This window comes from Sprattus sprattus, assembly GCF_963457725.1.
Source record: "Sprattus sprattus genome assembly, chromosome: 9".
In the NCBI taxonomy this organism is placed as follows: Eukaryota; Metazoa; Chordata; class Actinopteri; order Clupeiformes; family Clupeidae; genus Sprattus; species Sprattus sprattus.
In genome coordinates this window covers 19862307-19879868 of record NC_137928.1, presented here as the reverse complement: position 1 = coordinate 19879868, position 17562 = coordinate 19862307, and the positions used below count along the sequence as shown (strand labels likewise).

The following is a 17562-nucleotide window of genomic DNA, read 5'->3' as shown; positions in this document are numbered from 1 at the left end:
CAATGGGAAATGGAACTACTTTGTGTTAAATGGATTGTGCTGCCATGCTTAAGGCTTTCTCTCCCCCTCGCACTGTATGCCTTCTGATTGTTTGTTTTCCCTCTTTCCATCAACAGCAAGATGTGTTTACTTTCAGCCAAGAAAAATGAGGAAGAAATGCTTGGCTTAAAAGCAGTTTCCAGTTTTTTTCCACCTATTATTGTGAATAACAGAATGTAGTGCTACTTTTAAATTGGCGCATTTTCTGTGCCCGATGGGATTTCTTCACATTTAGCCATTTCAAAGCGACGCTGAGAAATTAGTTAATCTAAATTCATGTGTTTTAGGGTATTTCACCCTGTGACAGAAGAACAAATAGGTAGAGATAAATCTGCTGACAAGCCTGAAAAAAGAGTGTGACAGAGGCATTCACCTCGTGCCATTGTCCTTTAGTAGATAGCAAGACAGGTTCCCGAATCACAGATGAAATCACTATTACGTCCTCCTTACAAGAGATAACACTCAGATTAGTTTTGCGTGTCTGTGGAAAATGTCTCTTGGAAATGGCGAATATGAGATACGGCTTGCCATTTGTCTTCTGTTGAACAGGCATTGACGGCAGTTGAGGGGGGTTGAAAAGGACAGAGAGAGAGAGAGAGAGAGAGAGAGAGAGAGAGAGAGACTGTACAGTAGCCGCATGGTACAATATCACATCACACTTGGCATTTACCATAAAGTCACTTGTTTGCTATAAAGTGATGATTGATGGGGTAGCAGAGATTGTGCATAGCATGTGGTTTGTGTGCTTAAAGATATTTAAATCATGCTGTGCCCTAGTCTCAAGGGACCTCAGAGGTTATGATATTATTTAAAGGGGATAACTGGATGTGCTCCAGGGCTCCAAATATTGAACACCACTATGACTGGGGGAGGATAAAGGTGGCTAACGGAAGGCTTGTCAGGTAAAGCCTGGTATTAGAGGAGCCTAGAACACACACAGACACAAACAAACACACAAACATACACACACCCACACATACACTCATGTCTAGATCGAAGATCCTGCAAGCAATTGCAAATCCTCACTCACGCACCCACACACACACACACATTATAATCCTGTGTCATTGCTAAGAGTTATCAAAGTATTTCTTTGTGCCCCCCTCTGAACTGTTGGAAGGTATTATTTTTACCTCCTTGGTAGTTCTCGTTTTTTTTCTTCTTTTTGCTACATACGTGATTATCTTTTGCCTCTAGTGTTTTAGATTTCACAAAAACAATACTAATGGCTTCGATCCATTGGGCTCCCATACTGCCTTGATTTTAACGGCTTAACATGGCCTCAATCACCTCAGAGCTTTGGGCCTCTTTTTTCTCTCTTTCATCTCCTGAGAGGTGGCACAGTTACAGAGTGGCGTACGCTGGGGTGGCACAAGAGAGGGTGTATGAAGCCTTACTTACTGGGTTTATCAGGGTATGAGGAGTTTCTCTCTATCTTTCTAAGGGCATGTGTTGTGTGTGTATGTTTGCATGTGTGTGTATGTTTGTTTCGCGGTATGTTTCCTAGGCTGAGTATGTGTGTTTGGTGTATGGTGGGGAGGGAGATGAGTTTGGAAGGGGCTGTAATGGGACTTCGCTGAGATTCGCCGGTGGCAGCAGCCTCCTAAGAGGCCGGGACAGCGCGGTAATAAAGATGAATAATGCAAATCCAGGCGAGCTGGCCCCTCACCATTCGCCACCCATCAACCCATTTGGTATTTACCTTTACACAGTTGCCGGAGGACTTGATGGGTGCATGTGAGGGTGTGTGGGAGTGTGTGTGTGTGTGTGTGTGTGTGTGTGTGTGTGTGTGTGTGTGTGTGTGTGTGTGTGTGTGTGTGCATGAGTTTGTGTGCTGGGGGAAGGGTGCCACTTAAGAGCTGTGGAAGGCACATGAATGGAGGTCTTCACAGCTCTGAAACACAGATGAGGGCGTATGGCAGTGGCGGCGTCCGAAGTCCATCTATACTTTCTTTGGCATGTTATTGCTGAACTGCACTGGCATGAGTGGAAGGATTCATGCAGAATTTCCTCACGACCTAAAGTCCACACGACCTAAAGTTCACTTCCTGTTTTTTGTATTTTTGATGAAAAAGAAATGATTGCAGGGTGTTACAAGAAAGGCAAATGGCTTTCATCTAGAATTTACTTATAAAAGGCTGAGTTCCGGATCTTTTTTTCACAGTGTTATTTTTTCTGCGATTGGAAGTCAATGAATGGGGTTATTTGCCCCATACTGTGGGCCCATTAACGCAGCAGGAGGACTTGCTCTGTGTGTGCAGGTGGAGAGTAGAGAGAGAGCAGGCAGCAGCCCTCTGTTCACGCAGCCTCCTGCAGCCAGGAAGGAGCCAGAGCTCTGCCTCTCCAAACCGGATGCCAACGATCTCACAGCGGAGGAAAGGATGGAAACAGAATGTATTGAGTAGCGTATAACATAATAGGATAGGATACACATTATACAGTATGATTGGACATGACACTAGAAAAGAATGCCGTAGAATAGGGTAAAGTAAAGGACAGACCGAACAGAACAGAACAGAACAGAACAGAACAGAACAGAACAGAACAGAACAGAACAGAACAGAACAGAACAGAACAGAATTGTAATGAATACAGAAGAATAGAATGGAGAGAAGAGTGTCCTCTGTGAATTCAGCTAATGCATAAAGTGTAGACAGCAACATTTTCAAGAAGCCAAAGCTTTGATGAGCCAAACTACGACTGCCATCTTTCTCCTGCTCAGCCATTTCTGCCTGACAGAGATGTATGGAGGAGAGTGAGAACCAATGGAGAACACACCGGCACTGATGCAAGTCAGCGTTACAGAGGCATCCAGTGGAGAGGGAGAATTAATACCTTTAATAACATGACCCATTATCGCCATGCTAATTTGCTTAGTAAGAAATAGGCTTTAATTAGATTATCAATGATTGGGCGCCTCGCTCTTCTGTGACAGATCAATGTGGAAGTTGAGTCTTATTTTGATTAATGAGTTTACTGCAGAAAGGAAATAGCATGACAGATAACCGATTAGCATCTCTCTTTGAATAGTGCATAATCTTCTCTTAGAACATCAAACCCACTCTCTCACCTTTTTTGAAACAACGATCCCATCCAATTTCATGAATATACAGTTGTTTATCGAATGGAAATTATCTCGCCTTTTCCTAATGAAAGTGAACTATTGGTCTTAAAATCATTTGCGTGCACATTTCCCTCTCCAAATCTCGGCTTGTTAACTATTCACACTTTGGAGAACTGTATATAATTATTGTTTTGCAGATGCCCATAAAAAAATCGATCATTCCCATTCTCAAGCACACTCTAAACACACTGGAGAGATCACACACATGCTTATAGGTACAGGTCATAGATGCTGCATCAATCATGGCCTGCTGTTGCTGCTGAAAGATGAATGATATGGTCCCACTGCGAAAGGCTTGCTCTCGAGTGGACTTAACACAGGCTTTAAATATATAATGAAGCCCACAACATACTGCTGTTTGAGAGCCCACAGGGAACCCTGGGATGGTGTATGCTGTGTTGACAGTGCCTTAGTTCACAGCTGCCTTACATACTCCATCCTGTGCGAATGGCTAGTTGACTTGATTTACTGAGTGTGGTTTGTCCACCATTCATCCACCCTGATTTCAGTGACAGGTGGTGCTGTATTGGGTGTCTTGGAAACATTATTAGTATTTCCGCACGTGGCCCAAGGGGACTATTGCTCTTCTCCGCATTCTGGCCAGCATATGTCCACCACAGTCATAACACCCTCTACCCCAGGGAGCCCTCACAGCCTGCGTGTGCTGCATGTATTCATCATGTATTGATTACAACTGTGAGCAGGGAGCCCTCTCTGCCCTCGGAATGGCAGAGTACCGTGGCTGGGGTAGGGAGGGTGGCGATGGAGGTGGGGGGTAGGGGGGTGGAGGGTAGTGTGAGTCTCAAGGGGGCTCTATTCCTGCAGCTTCTTCTGATTTCCCTCAGGCTTTCTAAACGGAGAACCTCCCGTGGCAGATTATGAACCAGAGTTATTAACCTTTCAGAACGTAGGTTTTTTTTTTACCAACCTACCGCAGTGGGTGAGTTTTTTTTCTGGCTGATTTGAATGTTCTACAGAATGTTCTACGGGAACATTCTACAGTCATTGTTAAGGCTTCAAGCAAATTATTATGCAGAGTTTTCCTGATCTGATATGCTATCTAGACGTTTTTATCAGTAGCGTAGGCTATTCATTAAAAATATTAGACAAATATCAGACTTATCAACAAGTGCTTCTTTGTCAACCGTGTGACGTCATCGTAACACCATAGGCCGACAGGTGCCTGCACGTTTGTAGCGATGATAATGTCGTGGCAGTAATACCAGCCAGTCTCACATGAATTTGTCATCACCTGGCCCAACAATTGATGATTGTCAACGACTATTTCCTTTCCTCACATGGATTCAACAAAGGGTAAGTGACCTTATAATGTCTTTCTTTATTATATCCAGAAAACATCAGAGTTGTAAATTAGGCTATACAAATCGATGTCAAACCGTTTGTAGGTCAATAGCGCTAGTTAGCGGAATATGAGGTGATGTGATGTGATGTGATATGATGTGTAAATGCAATGCAATCGCGTGAATGCAAAACAATACAAATGTGAATACAATCCATGTCGAACTGTAGGCCAATAGAGCTAGCTAGATGTGAAAATAACGTGGAAATATACTCCAGAAAGTGAACGTCTAATTCAGTCGATTCCACAACAGTAGCCGATTATTTTTTTTGCGCAAATCCAGAGCTAGTCAGATGAGGCAAACGAGAAGTTGAGGTGAAATTACCTTATTTTTGTGCACAGATACCACATATCAGTGTATTACTTTGCGAAGTTAATGTAGTCAATATCAAATACAAGGCAGTTTAGTGTAGATTTTGGGAACATGATAAATGTCGAACAGTGATTTTGAGTAAAAGTTAGGCTAAGTGTGTACAACTCTATAGCAAACTATTTGAATATTTTAAGAAACCAGAACCATGGATTTTTAAAAGAGGCCAATTACTTTTATGTGCTCATGTACACAAACACAAGCACACACGGACACACATTCACTCATGAACAGGTTTTCATTTGATGACTGTGTTGAGACATCAACGTATCTATGCTTATGCGATGAACAGTGTTTGTACCGTAGGTTTATGCGGTTGTGTCTTTACATTTTGGCCATTACACTAACAGACTGGTATTTCTGTATGTTTCAGCTGGTGAAGATGTCCCGAATTTTATCATCAGTGAGCTGCTGCCTTCTTTCAACATTTCTTGTCATGTTTATTTAGTTTTGTGAGTTTAAGTTTACGCTACTTGTTTTTCTGTAATAAATGAATGAATGCGATGCAGGTATCGGTGTGTCGTTATTTTTTTCAAACTGTTGCATGTTGTGGATGCGCTGATAGTGCGCAAATATGATTTGTCAGTGACAAGTGATTGTAATATGAAAAGGTGTCTGCGCAGTTTGTGTGCATCAATGATGAGACTACAATTATGCGTATCCTAGGAGCGTATGCCTCTAAGCTTGTCAGCTCGTGAAGCATTTCATTTACGGTATATTCCAGCTGCGATGCTGGTTTTCATATCGAGATGTCGTTGGAATTGATGTTTGGCTGAACATTGAGTAATGAACCATACATGTTATTTTCAGTTATGTATATTTAATTTACCATTATTTCCCTACGGGGATTAATACAAGTTTCATGAAAAAAAAAAAAAACACTTGTTGTGCTTGTCTTGTACCGGAGATCGTGTCTTCCCTATACTTGCAAACGTTGTAACTTTGTCATGTACAATTGGACGTAGACCACACAAATATAGTAAGTCTTCATATAGTAAACAAAATGATACTGACAAGACAATTTTAAGAGGCATAATGGATGAAGGTGGCTGAATGTAAAATGGTAGTTCACGTTAGCGAAGTTAGTAACCCACACACAGGCTTATTGTTACGCGGCTTTTTGGAACGCTCCTGTCGCCACATTCTGTCACATATATGGGTCGGTACGTCTTTGCGGAAAATTGGCTGCTGTCCCATATATGGGACGCTACGTTCTGAAAGGTTAATGAGACACGTGAGGAATTTAGATGGAACATCTGAGGCACTTTGGTACAACTCCTGTGGTTCTTTAAAATGTGCTATACGAATAGATGTGACTTGGCTTGACTTCACATAAACTACTGAGAAGTAGATCACTGATATGAATGGTGCTGCTGATAGGGCTCCATCCTGGCACAGGGCAAACTGCTCATCAGAAACGGTCACTGAGGGAGTCCTACACAGCTCAGGACCCACACACAGTCACATGGATGACCTGAGCCAAAGTCCTGTGACGACCAGTCCGTCCCTCCAGTCAGTCTTCTTATGGGTGTCCAGAAGGGGAAGTGGCCACCAGTCTTGTGGGTCTTCCAGAAGGTGATGTGGCTTGGTTATCTGGCCTCTCTTCAGTAGCTACAGCTGGGGCTCTTGAATGGAGCATGGTACCTCCACTCCTTGGTGACAGGATCCTGATGGAGGGCAGAGAGGGGGGATTTCTCCCATGTATCCCCTTCAGCACATGCTTCTCCCTGGTCTCCTTCTGCTGGAGATGTTTTGCTGTAAGAGATATTAAATAGACTCTGATCCAAGGCTGAAACGGTTAACATGCAATGCTTGTGAGTGTGGAGCCATTTGAAGTGGTGCTCTAATTATAGCAGCAGTCTTGTTTATTGGCAAAAATTCACAGTAACAGTAGAAGAGACGAAGAGAAGAGATGAGGTGATAATTATAGTCATGGATGGTGCTCTGTTTGCTCTGATGATTTTTTCACTTTATTAGTGGGATGCAAACATCTAGTCGTTTTCCTCTGTACTATCTTGAAAGCTCCACTAACCTAGAAAAGACATCTGCCAGGTGACCTTTGCTCTTGCTCCCAGTGATTTCTGCAAATTTGGAGGGGGTCATTCACGGGTCATCCGCATGAGTTCTGCACTGGTCAATATCTTCCTATCGACTGCTCTGCTCTCTGCAATAGATCACAATGACACCCATTTACAGATGTGAGTGACTAAGCCTTGTTCTGGCGACACGGTCACTCAATACTGGCTGTAGGGGTGACGCTTCTCCTCATATAGAGCTTGTATTTTTCATCTCGCTGGCGAAGAGAAAGTGCGCGTCCATGAAGATTGGCCAGGGGTGAGCAAAGTGTGTTTTTTTGTTGTTTTTGAATCGTCCTTGAGCCCTGGTGTTTGGGGACTGTGCTCAGCATTGGAGCCCTTTATAATTAGTCTCTGTTGTGCCAGCGAGAAAAATGGCTGTATTCAAATTTCATAGTTGAAGATTCCTTTGTGATGTTAATGTGCCCGGCGCAGTGGGAAGTCAATTAACCCCTTCCTTGTCCGCCCACCGCTTTTCTTTCAACCCACACACGTACTCACACACATACACACACATGTGCGTACACAGATGATTACGCTTCACACATGCTGTAATTTGCGGGGTGCAATGACTGTTATTACAGGAAGATTTGATGCAAATCAAAAGGAACAACTATTACTACCACCACCACCACCGTCGTGATGGCACCTCTACACCCCTCTTTTATGTTCAAAGAAAGATCTGTCTCCAAGCACACAGACATGTTGCATTCCAGTCACCAAATCAATGGGAGATTTTAGGTGAATGTGCCTGTGTGACATTTAAAAAAGATGGATAGCGTCTCGTGACAGAGCACACTGCGTCTCTCTGCGGCAGTTCCTCAGTGGCGGTTCCTCAGCGGCTCTTTATATGGTTCCGCATGGAGGCTTCTACAGACCAGCACTCAGTCCCTCTGTGCTTTGCCACTTCGCCCACCACGTCAAGATCAGCCCAGCATGGTAGCAGCTGAGGACACGCATCTGTGGGTGTGCCCACACGCACAAAGCCTATCCGTGCCCTTTCCATCACATTGCTTGTCTCCACAGAAACGTTGGAGTAGTGCGACTACTTAACGTGTCAGCATTTCCACAGGGTAGGAGGTGGTTTACAGAAATAAAGACGTAATTTAAGTGCATTTTCCTGGCATGCTTTTGTAAAAATGACCTATATAAAATGTGATTTATGCTTTTTTGTCTTTTTTTATTTATTTTTTATCGGAGGCATAGAACACAGGGATGTTAATGGATTCTCTCCAGCAGACCTGTTTCTGCTGTTCGGCATTATCAGATAAATAGCTTTGCTAAAGCAAAAAAAGTGTTGAGTGGTTTGCGGCACAGCCAACCCCGAACCCCCCTCTCCTAGCATGTGGATTCTCTCAGGGCTATCAGTACTGGTGGCAGAAAGCAGTCCAGCGGCTGAGCTCAATCCAGGCTAGCGCGTGACCTGGGGCGCCCTCCGGAAAATTCTGGGTCTGAACAGTTCAGCTCACAGGGAAATTGCCCAGTTGCTGACTGGCCCCTCCAGCCTGGCCCCAGTAGAACCTCCATTAAACAATGTGTCCGTTTTGTCAACCGCCAGCCATCTCCACACAGTGACCCTGGCCAGTGTAATCTAGTTCTGCACCGCCATGCTCACACCACCCCCCCTCTCCCCACCACCACCTCCACCCCACAAACACACACACACACACACACACACACACACACACACACACACACACACACACGCTCACTCCTATTCCAGGGCAACTTTGAGGCCATTTGTCACTGATTGGAGTGTGAGATGTGTTGATATTCTGCCTGGGAAGCCATCTGAAGTGGAACATATTGAGTGCGACCCTTCATTTGACAGTGTGGTCATCGTCTAAGAGGGTATTGTGTGAACCGGTGGCTCCCTGTCACGCCTTTCATTTGGTACTGTCACTATGCGTGGTGTAGAAGACAGTGCTTGAGGATATCTCTTTGCCATCCCTTGGAGGCTGGGTTGTCAGCAACGGTTGGGTGGTGTTCTTCTTGCTGACTCAGGATCAGTCCACTGGTGTGTGTGTGTGTGTGTGTGTGTGTGTGTGTGTGTGTGTGTGTGTGTGTGTGTGTGTGTGTGTGAGGTCAAAGGGTTCAAGCCTGTGAAGTGTGTGTTAGAAACTGCTTGAAGTTGCTTACCATAACCTCTTGAAAACACAAAATGATTGTGATGAATGGTTGATATCACTACAGGACCAAAGATTACAGATTCGTAGATACATGTTAGGTACATTTTAGGTAAATGTTAGATTAATGTTAGGTTAATGTTAGAAAAATGTTGTATTTGGTGTCTCATGAATTAATTATAAGAGGTATTGCTCATGTTATTCAAACTATGACTTACATGACAAGCTGCAGATATTCAGGTTGTGTTAAACCCCAAGGTCCTAAGTATTACAATCAAAGAGCAAACAAACAAACAAACAAACAAACAAGAAGAAAAGCACAGAATGAATCCTCTTACCTGCACTCATCTTCCCTGTCCTGCTGGACTGACTCAAAGGGGGTCATTTAATATTTCATATTTTCATACCTTTACTTCTCTCTGAAGCCTCCCCCCCCACACACACATACACACACACACACAGTTGTACCTGCTGTGCTGCATCTGTGTGCAGTCAAAGCACCTGACACAGTGCTAAAAGTCCTCTGGAGCTGCTTGTAAGTGCTTCTGCTGCTACAGCCACCTCCAGAAAGCCTGTCGAAGTGCTCCATGTTGTGGCCACATCTCTATAGTCACCTCCAGAAAGCCTGTCGAAGCGCCCATGTTGTGGTCACATCTCGGCTGGAACAAAGCGAGTCCTTTCAGAGGTAGAAAGTGTCTGGTGAGAACCTGCAAAATGTGCACTTGAAAATGTGCTATTATGTACAGACGGCTTTTGTAATAGCGATGGCAAGCTTTTTAAAAGTGGGATTGCTGGCATGTCCAGTTTTATGTTGATACGTACGGCATCATGCATTGCGGAGACTAAACATGTTGCTTATGAGAGGTTATTTTGTGCAGGAAAGATGTGGTAAACGTTACAGAAGACAAGAAGTAAAAGAATTCAAAAGGTTTCATGAGGTCCTGGTTTTCTACCACTGCTGTAGGAATGAATATGATGGAGCATTAAATAGCTATAGAGACAATTCTTATATAAGTGAATCATTTTTTTGCCAGTCTTGTTTTCAATTGGTGGGTTTTAATCAAATTGAGAAAGGTCAAAAGCAATCTCACTGCAAAGAATGTGGCTGACTCTTCCACAATGAAGGACATCATTTGAAAGAAAAGAAGAATAAAAAAAGACCAAGAAAATGAATGTGTTTCTTCAAATGGCATCCCCTGTCTTTCTCCACAAGAATTGCTTTATTTCAACCATTAAATTGTCCTTGGTCTTTTGTTTACTGTCTAGATTGAAGATTCTGCCAATCATTCTCGTAACTGTACACACACACACACACACACACACACACACACACACACACACACACACACACACACACACACACACACACACACACACACACACACACACACACACACACACACACACACACACACACACACACACAAGGTTGGCTTAAACATTATTTTTGTATTTTGACCTTCAAGAACTCCCCAGTATATCCTGTGAGGTGTGTGTTGCATTGGGAGAGGTTTCTAGTTTTCATTGATTTTGTGCATCATACAGTGTAAGGCAGGAGGGTGTTTTAGCAAGCACGGCTATTGATTTCAGAGGTGTGTAATGACAGTGGCCTCGGGGACTCTGGGTGCTAGGCTTTGCTGTAATACATCCCATATAAATGCCTTCCCACTCCTGTCATTATAGGACCCTTAGTATGTAGGTGCGAATGCATAGGGGGGTGGAAATGGCTAAGTGATGGACTCCATTAACATTTCAATTTAATATAATATACTATATACAGAATATATTCTTAATGTAACACGGCTCCGTGTGGCATCAATATGATTGGATTAAATGAATCTTAAACTAATACAAAACCTGGACACCATATCATGCCAAGTTGTCCAATAAGAAATTTTTTATTTCACATTTTATCTTGGAGAGACCTTAAAAAAAAACACAGGTTATGTGTAATTAAGTTAAAAAAATGGTGGGGGCACCGGAACAATCGCTCTCCACATGCCCTCCCCCAGCCGGGAGACAGATTTCCTTATCAGCTGGAGTTACACAGCAGGCCTGTAAATCATCAAGATGGGTCAGAGAGGCAGATTTCTCAATGTTGTCAAATTTCCTGTCAGCACCTGCCATGGTCATATTTAGTTATATACACATGTATATTCTTTTTTTGAAATACCCAAAAATTAATCTCTCTCGTTTGTCATCCTCTCTTCTTCTTTTTAATTCTTTTCAAGTGTCCTTTGACTCTATCTCTCTTCTTTTACCTCAGTCTTTCTCTTCATCCTCTTCTATTTCACCATTCTCTCTTCTACCCCACCCTCTCCTCTCTGCTCCTCCCATCCTGCTCTCCCACCTAAGCTCCCCATAACACCATTCCTTGACCCCCGTCACCTCCCCCTCCAGCTTTGATGGGTAAGGATGTGGAACAGAAGGCAATTTGCGGCGGCATTAGCCCCCTGCCCCAGCACCGTGGCTCTCAGAGCTCAGACAGGCACGACCGAGGCGGGTTTCACCGCCACCGCGCCACTGCGCCACCACTCTCCCCTGCCACACCGTCACCTGCTGACCTCGTGCAGAGAAGGAGGAGGAGGGATTACCACCGCCGAGTGCTGGGGCTGAATTCCAGAGTTGCCCAACTGACCCTTCCCCTCCAAACTTTTGTTGCTTGACACTGTTAAGGTTTTCACTTTGACACTACTTTCTCTATCTCTCTCTCTCGCGCTCTCTCACTCTTGTTGTCACCAGTGCTTGTGTGTGAGGCGACTAGCTAACTGCTAACGCTCGCTCAGGGGCTCAGGGCCCGGGTGTCGCTTAATAACTTCCTGGCTGACAACTGCCAAAAAGGTGGATTAGTCCTCCCTCGCTGTTTGGCCCAATTTGTCCCGTCTTGAAAGCGGTCCAGTTGGTCCGTTGGCCTGCCGCCTGAGTGTGGTGTAGTCTTTGTGTGCCTAGAGTGTACAAATGCACTTCTTCATTTGCTGTCGGAGGCACCTTGGCTGAGGTGTTGTCAGGAAATGCACTGCTCTACAATACACACTCTTTTAAAAAAACAAAAACATGTTGGTGGTACACTTAGTTATGGTCTGTACCTTCCATTTGGGGTACTATTTTAGCCTGGGATTTCAATGCATTCGACATTCACTAGGAAAGAAATATGGGTTGAAAACAGAGTGCTCATAAATAGTTAAAGACAGCAGTCAGTATTACCGATAATAATGAAAGCAGCACAGACTGCAGAGATCAGGATGTGATGGGGTAGAGCAGCCCACCAGGGCCAGGGGATTACGATTCACCACATCCACACACACACACCTACACACACACACGCACACACAACCCCCCCGCGCCACCCCTCACACACACACACACACACACACACACCTACACACACACACACACAACCCCCCCCCCCCGCCACCCCTCACACACACACTCACACGCACGCACACACACACACCCAAAGGGCAGTGTGGGGTCAGAGGGACGGGGTCCTGTAAGAGCACATCAGGACGGCTAAAAATACTATCATCATGGCATAGCATGGTGAGGTGAACTGTTTTCATTGATTTGTTTCTAAAAGCACACATGCACACACACACATTGTAAATAACCCCCAGTTATGTCACCTCAGCGCAATCCTCTCCTCCAGTATTTATTGACACTGCTGTGTGTGAGCCGATACTCCCATGAACATGGGTGTGGGCCGCAGGGAATGGCGTCAGCGTATTCGTTTGATGTGTGGAGATGTGCTCAGATATTCTCTGTGCTCTCCCACTGCTGCGGCTCTGTCTCGTTTGCCGAGCGCCGTTGAGAAATATTCCCTCATATCAGCGCTGATGGGAGGAGACACAGCAGGGTAAACACACGCTGGAGTGAAGTTGGAGAGCTACACTTTTCTCTTTCTCTTTTTCTGTCTCGCTCTTCCCTTTCTTCCACCCTCTCTCTTTCTTCTTCTTCTCATGTGAGAGCTCTTGTTAATGCAAAGGGAAATGCAGGGGCGGGGGGGGGGGGGGAAGCTTACTCTGCTTATTTAGCTTGCCAGCCCTGTCCTCATAATGTCTAGTATATTAATGGCTTACGGCTGGATTAAAGTAAAGGTGCCAAGAGGAACCTCCCACTTCAGGTTAGTTAGTATACAGGTTACGTGTGCAGTTTCCTGGGTATTCTTCAGCCTGTGTGTAATCAGAAGCAGTGTACACTGGCTCGCGGCTACAGCTGCAGCTGTAAGTACAGGGGGGGGGGGGGGGGCACATGAGGCCGCACGTCTGGCTGTAGGTGGGGCCCAGGTCTGTGTGTTCTCCAGCATCCGAACACTTCGTCTTGTTAAATAATTGATGAGGATGTCCTGCCAGCGTCAATCATTAGCAAACGGGAACGCTAAGAGAAAAACAATCAGCAGCACAGACCTGTGTCTGTGTGACACGGCATTAGGAGTGGAGGCAACAGTTTTTTCCTACATTAAACTGAACAGACCCCCCTCTCCCTCAGAATTTGTCCACACCTGACCTTTGGGTTAGAGGAGACTTGCGTGGAATTTCCAGCACTTAATGAAATCGCAGCGGCTGCACACACCCGAGGCTGAGGAAGCCCCCGACTCCATTATTTTATCAATTACCATGGACTGTTAATTTAAATGGTGTTGGGATCCCAGCTCGGTGTAATTAAATTTTGCCTGCTCCCTCTTGGTGGACGGAGGGTGTTATTGGCAGGGTGGGATGTTGGGGGCGGGGGGTCTGCAGCGGTTAGAGGGGAATACATTTACACATTGGACACACCAGGATATGAAGTTGCACTGGCTTTAATGAAGACATTGTGCACCGCACTGGATTTGGCTATGGAGTAGAATCTGAAAATATTACTTGGAGGAAATGTATTGGATTGAAGTGAGAAATTTCATCCATAATTAATGACTCTGTGTATGTGTGTGTGTGTGTGTGTGTGTGTGTGTGTGTGTTTGTGTGTGAGTGTGTGTGCGTGTGTCAGAGAGAGAGGTGGAGAGGGGTTTACAGAAGGAAGTGTTTATGTGGATATTTTGAGTAAGTGCTAGAGGCAAAGTCAGTAGTCGACTGTGGCATTAAAACAATACTGTAGGAGTCCTCTCCTTACTGCTGGAAAATGCTGAGGCGTTTTTCTCCCCCTCTCTGAAACAACTGTGAGTAAGTGAGCTTCCATCCACCTATAAATATACATCCCAAGAGCTCTCCACAGAGAGAGAATATGCAAAGCAGGAGGCAGGTGTTTTGTCACCGAAAGCCAGAAATATCTACAAATTGGAAATATAAGGAGAATGAAAATATGCTTCTGGGTCCATAATGCTGTTTGCTTGCAGTATAGAATGCATCACTGTCTTGCAAAAGCAATGTGGCCGCACTGGGCTTTCAGGATATACAGATATATATATATGTATATGAATCTTTAATGGGCAGATTCTTCCGCTCAGTAATGTAAATTCACTTTGTTGTCACAGAGAAAGTCATTAGAGGTCACCTGGATTGAGATGCTTTTTGTACTATCTTTTCCTCCTTTGTTTTATCGGCACTACCTGAGCGGAATGAGGCAGTGTAATAACTGCTTCTTCCTACTTGACGTCTTGTCCGTTAGCGTGGTTCCACGGAGGCTTTTCGTCTGAGACTCAGCCCACTGCGTCTGGTACTAGTCTAGGGTAGGTATGATGATGTGGGAGTATCGCCACTCCTGCCCTCATCTGACACAGCCTAAATGCTTGTGCCAGTGCAAATAAACATCCACTATGTTTGCGGTTAATCATAAATAAGTGTGATTATTTATCATGCCATTGAACTGGGTCATTTCTGTGATCCACTGGTTTTGTCTGGGTAAGATGGCAGTGGCATCAGATTCATTACGTGCCATTACAACTGGGAGTGGATAGAAGCTAGGTCTTTGTGAAGACCTCTCTCTCAAAAAGTGCTGCATAACATTTACCCGCATTTCTGCCAACCACTGGGGGCTTGTTTCCCTCTCTCTCTTTCTCTGTCTTTATTTCTCTGTATGTCTTTCTCTGTCTCTCCATCCTTCTGAGGAGACTATGTTCCTGGGGAGGCTGCGAAGGGCAGGCTGCGAAGGGCAGGCTGAAGGCCAAGTTATCTTTGCATTTCATGCTACATTTCTTGTCATCTGGCAGACAGCACATTTAACCCTCAGCTCAGCGTTGAGGAAACGCCCGAGCGGAATAATGGCTGTTTTTACACACAACCCTACATACAGCAATTAGCCTCCATTTCACGGCACATTGGTCATGTGTGTGTACGTGTGTGGGTTGTCGGAGGTGGGTTGTGGGAACGCTCATTCTGGAGAGAATCTTCCACATTCAGGTTCAGTTCATTGACGTGACTTTTGGATCCAAAGCACAGCCGGTGTCTCCCCCACGGCCCCTGTTGGTTCATACTGTGTGTTGTGCCTGACGAGGACACGGAGGAGATTCTCTCTGCCTGCTGCCAGCGCTTCCATCATGTGATCAAATGATGTGTCTCGCTATGTGTTATTTGGTGTTCCCTCTCCCTGTAGATTCAGTTCGTCACTATGTTGCATGAGACCCACGAGAATCTATTCCCATGTATGGCTCATCCTTTAGAACAAATGACATTTAAATTGCTCCATTTTAGAGTGTGTTGAGAGGGAGGGGTGTTAGAGCACTGGGGACTTGTTCATAGCCTGCAGAATCTATTTGAGAAGAGCTGTGGCTCCTAGGCACCCCCACCCCCTTTAGTGACTAATAAACCTGCCCCTTGATCTGAGTTTACAGAGAGGAGTCGGCCTTTAACCGCTGGCACGGAGATCAAAGCCCCCCGGCTCTATCTTTCCTTTCCTCCTCCTCCTCTCTGGGCAGCCGTGGTCAGCTGGGCAGCTCCAGTGCTAGGGGGCGGCTGGGCACATTTAGGGGGGGGCATGTGCACTGAAAATAAATAAATAAATAAGGAGCTACATTTTCACATGCTCACTTCCCCTAGCACACGGCTGGTTCCTCTTACCTTACGGGTCGGCATGCATGGAGTATTTATCTAAGCTAGAGCACCAGATCCCATGTGGGGTGGTGTGGTGTTCCTCTCCAAGGTCTCATTGGGAAAAATTATGTTTTTTTCACCCAATGTAGGACAGAAACAGCGTCTTCGCTCTTCTTTGTCTCTTTCTGCTACTGCGTGAACAGCCTGCCTGGGCTTTAGTCTCCCCCTGCATATGGTTCATGGACTCTGAAATACAACCCCCCGACTTGGTCGTGATATGGTTAGCATGGCAAGTCCTGCGCTTCAAGTCAGAGAAATTTACACCTCGCTGAAAGGGAATTGATTTGGCTTTGATTGATAGAGCCACTGGCTGATCCAGGGCTGCTGAAATGTGGGATAAAATTGTCGCCACAGCAATCAGTAAGTGCTGAGCATGAGTATCCGTAGGGGTGCTGCGATCCTAACGCCCCTGCTTGAAAACGGCACTCATGACCTTTGCTCCATTCCATATAAGCATGATGTGGCTGCGTGCAACGGCGACTTGAAACATATGCATCTTTTCTAGAGTCTAAATGAATGTGCACAAATGAGTCCAAAAGAGGACAGGAACGGGGTCTCGATAAACACGATGAAAAAAATAATGTGGGACGTGAAGAATTTATTTATGCAAAGCGATGATTACGTTTATGAATAAGTAAACATTTACTGCCGTTAATAATTCATGACAACATGGGGGTACTGTTCACCATCCATGTCAATGCAAGACAGCTGTAAAACAGATACCCTTTCTGTACAGAGTGACACGCTGTAGCATTTGCGCAGTACGCCCGTGTGAACCGTGTCAGGGACACAGTTTGCAGGGACGGCTCCGATATTTAACATTTAGAGCTGGCATTTTGGAGACTGTATTGACGGTGGATGTTATTCATTATTGCTAAGGCTACTAGTCAAGGGATATGTACTCAGAGATGTCTGTTGGCCTTTTCTCATCCAGTTTTAATGTGTGGATACGGTGATAATCTGCAGGACGTTATCAATAATGCATTATACTTCCTTCCTGTTCAAATGGACCCGTAAATTAATTAGCAAGTTTTGAGTTCATGAATAATTTATCCGTGGCGGAGATTAAAATATCGGTTCTGTTTTGAACCATAGCCGTTCTGCAGTTTTAAAGTACAGACTCGGGTTTTGATTAGTTGCCCATTGGGGGGTTAAGTGCACTCCACAAATTGCTGTCCTACTGTGGTCATTACAATACTATTAGTCTGACAGAGACAAGATAATGGCAAGCGAAAGGGGGGGTTTAGAAGAACTTTTCCCTTTTTTTTTGACACGACACAAGCAGACAGTTCAGTACCTTCATCTGTTCATCTTGTTCACTTCCAAAGATCCTTGATCCCTTCATCTAAGGCAAATCTGTCGTGTTTTTGCGATGAAACATGATTTGTTTTGGCAGTGTGCATTTTGTATTCACATCATCTATTAAAAATTAATCTTTTTTTTCTCCCC

At 44.8% G+C, this 17562-nt stretch overlaps 1 protein-coding gene across 1 annotated transcript in view; it reads left to right on the top strand.

Annotated features, from left to right (window-relative positions):
• The window catches only part of sez6b (seizure related 6 homolog b), a gene marked incomplete at both ends in the record, with an annotated part of 151460 nt that overhangs the window by 8830 nt on the left and 125068 nt on the right, over positions 1 to 17562 (top strand). The gene's annotated exons all lie outside the window — the stretch shown is intronic.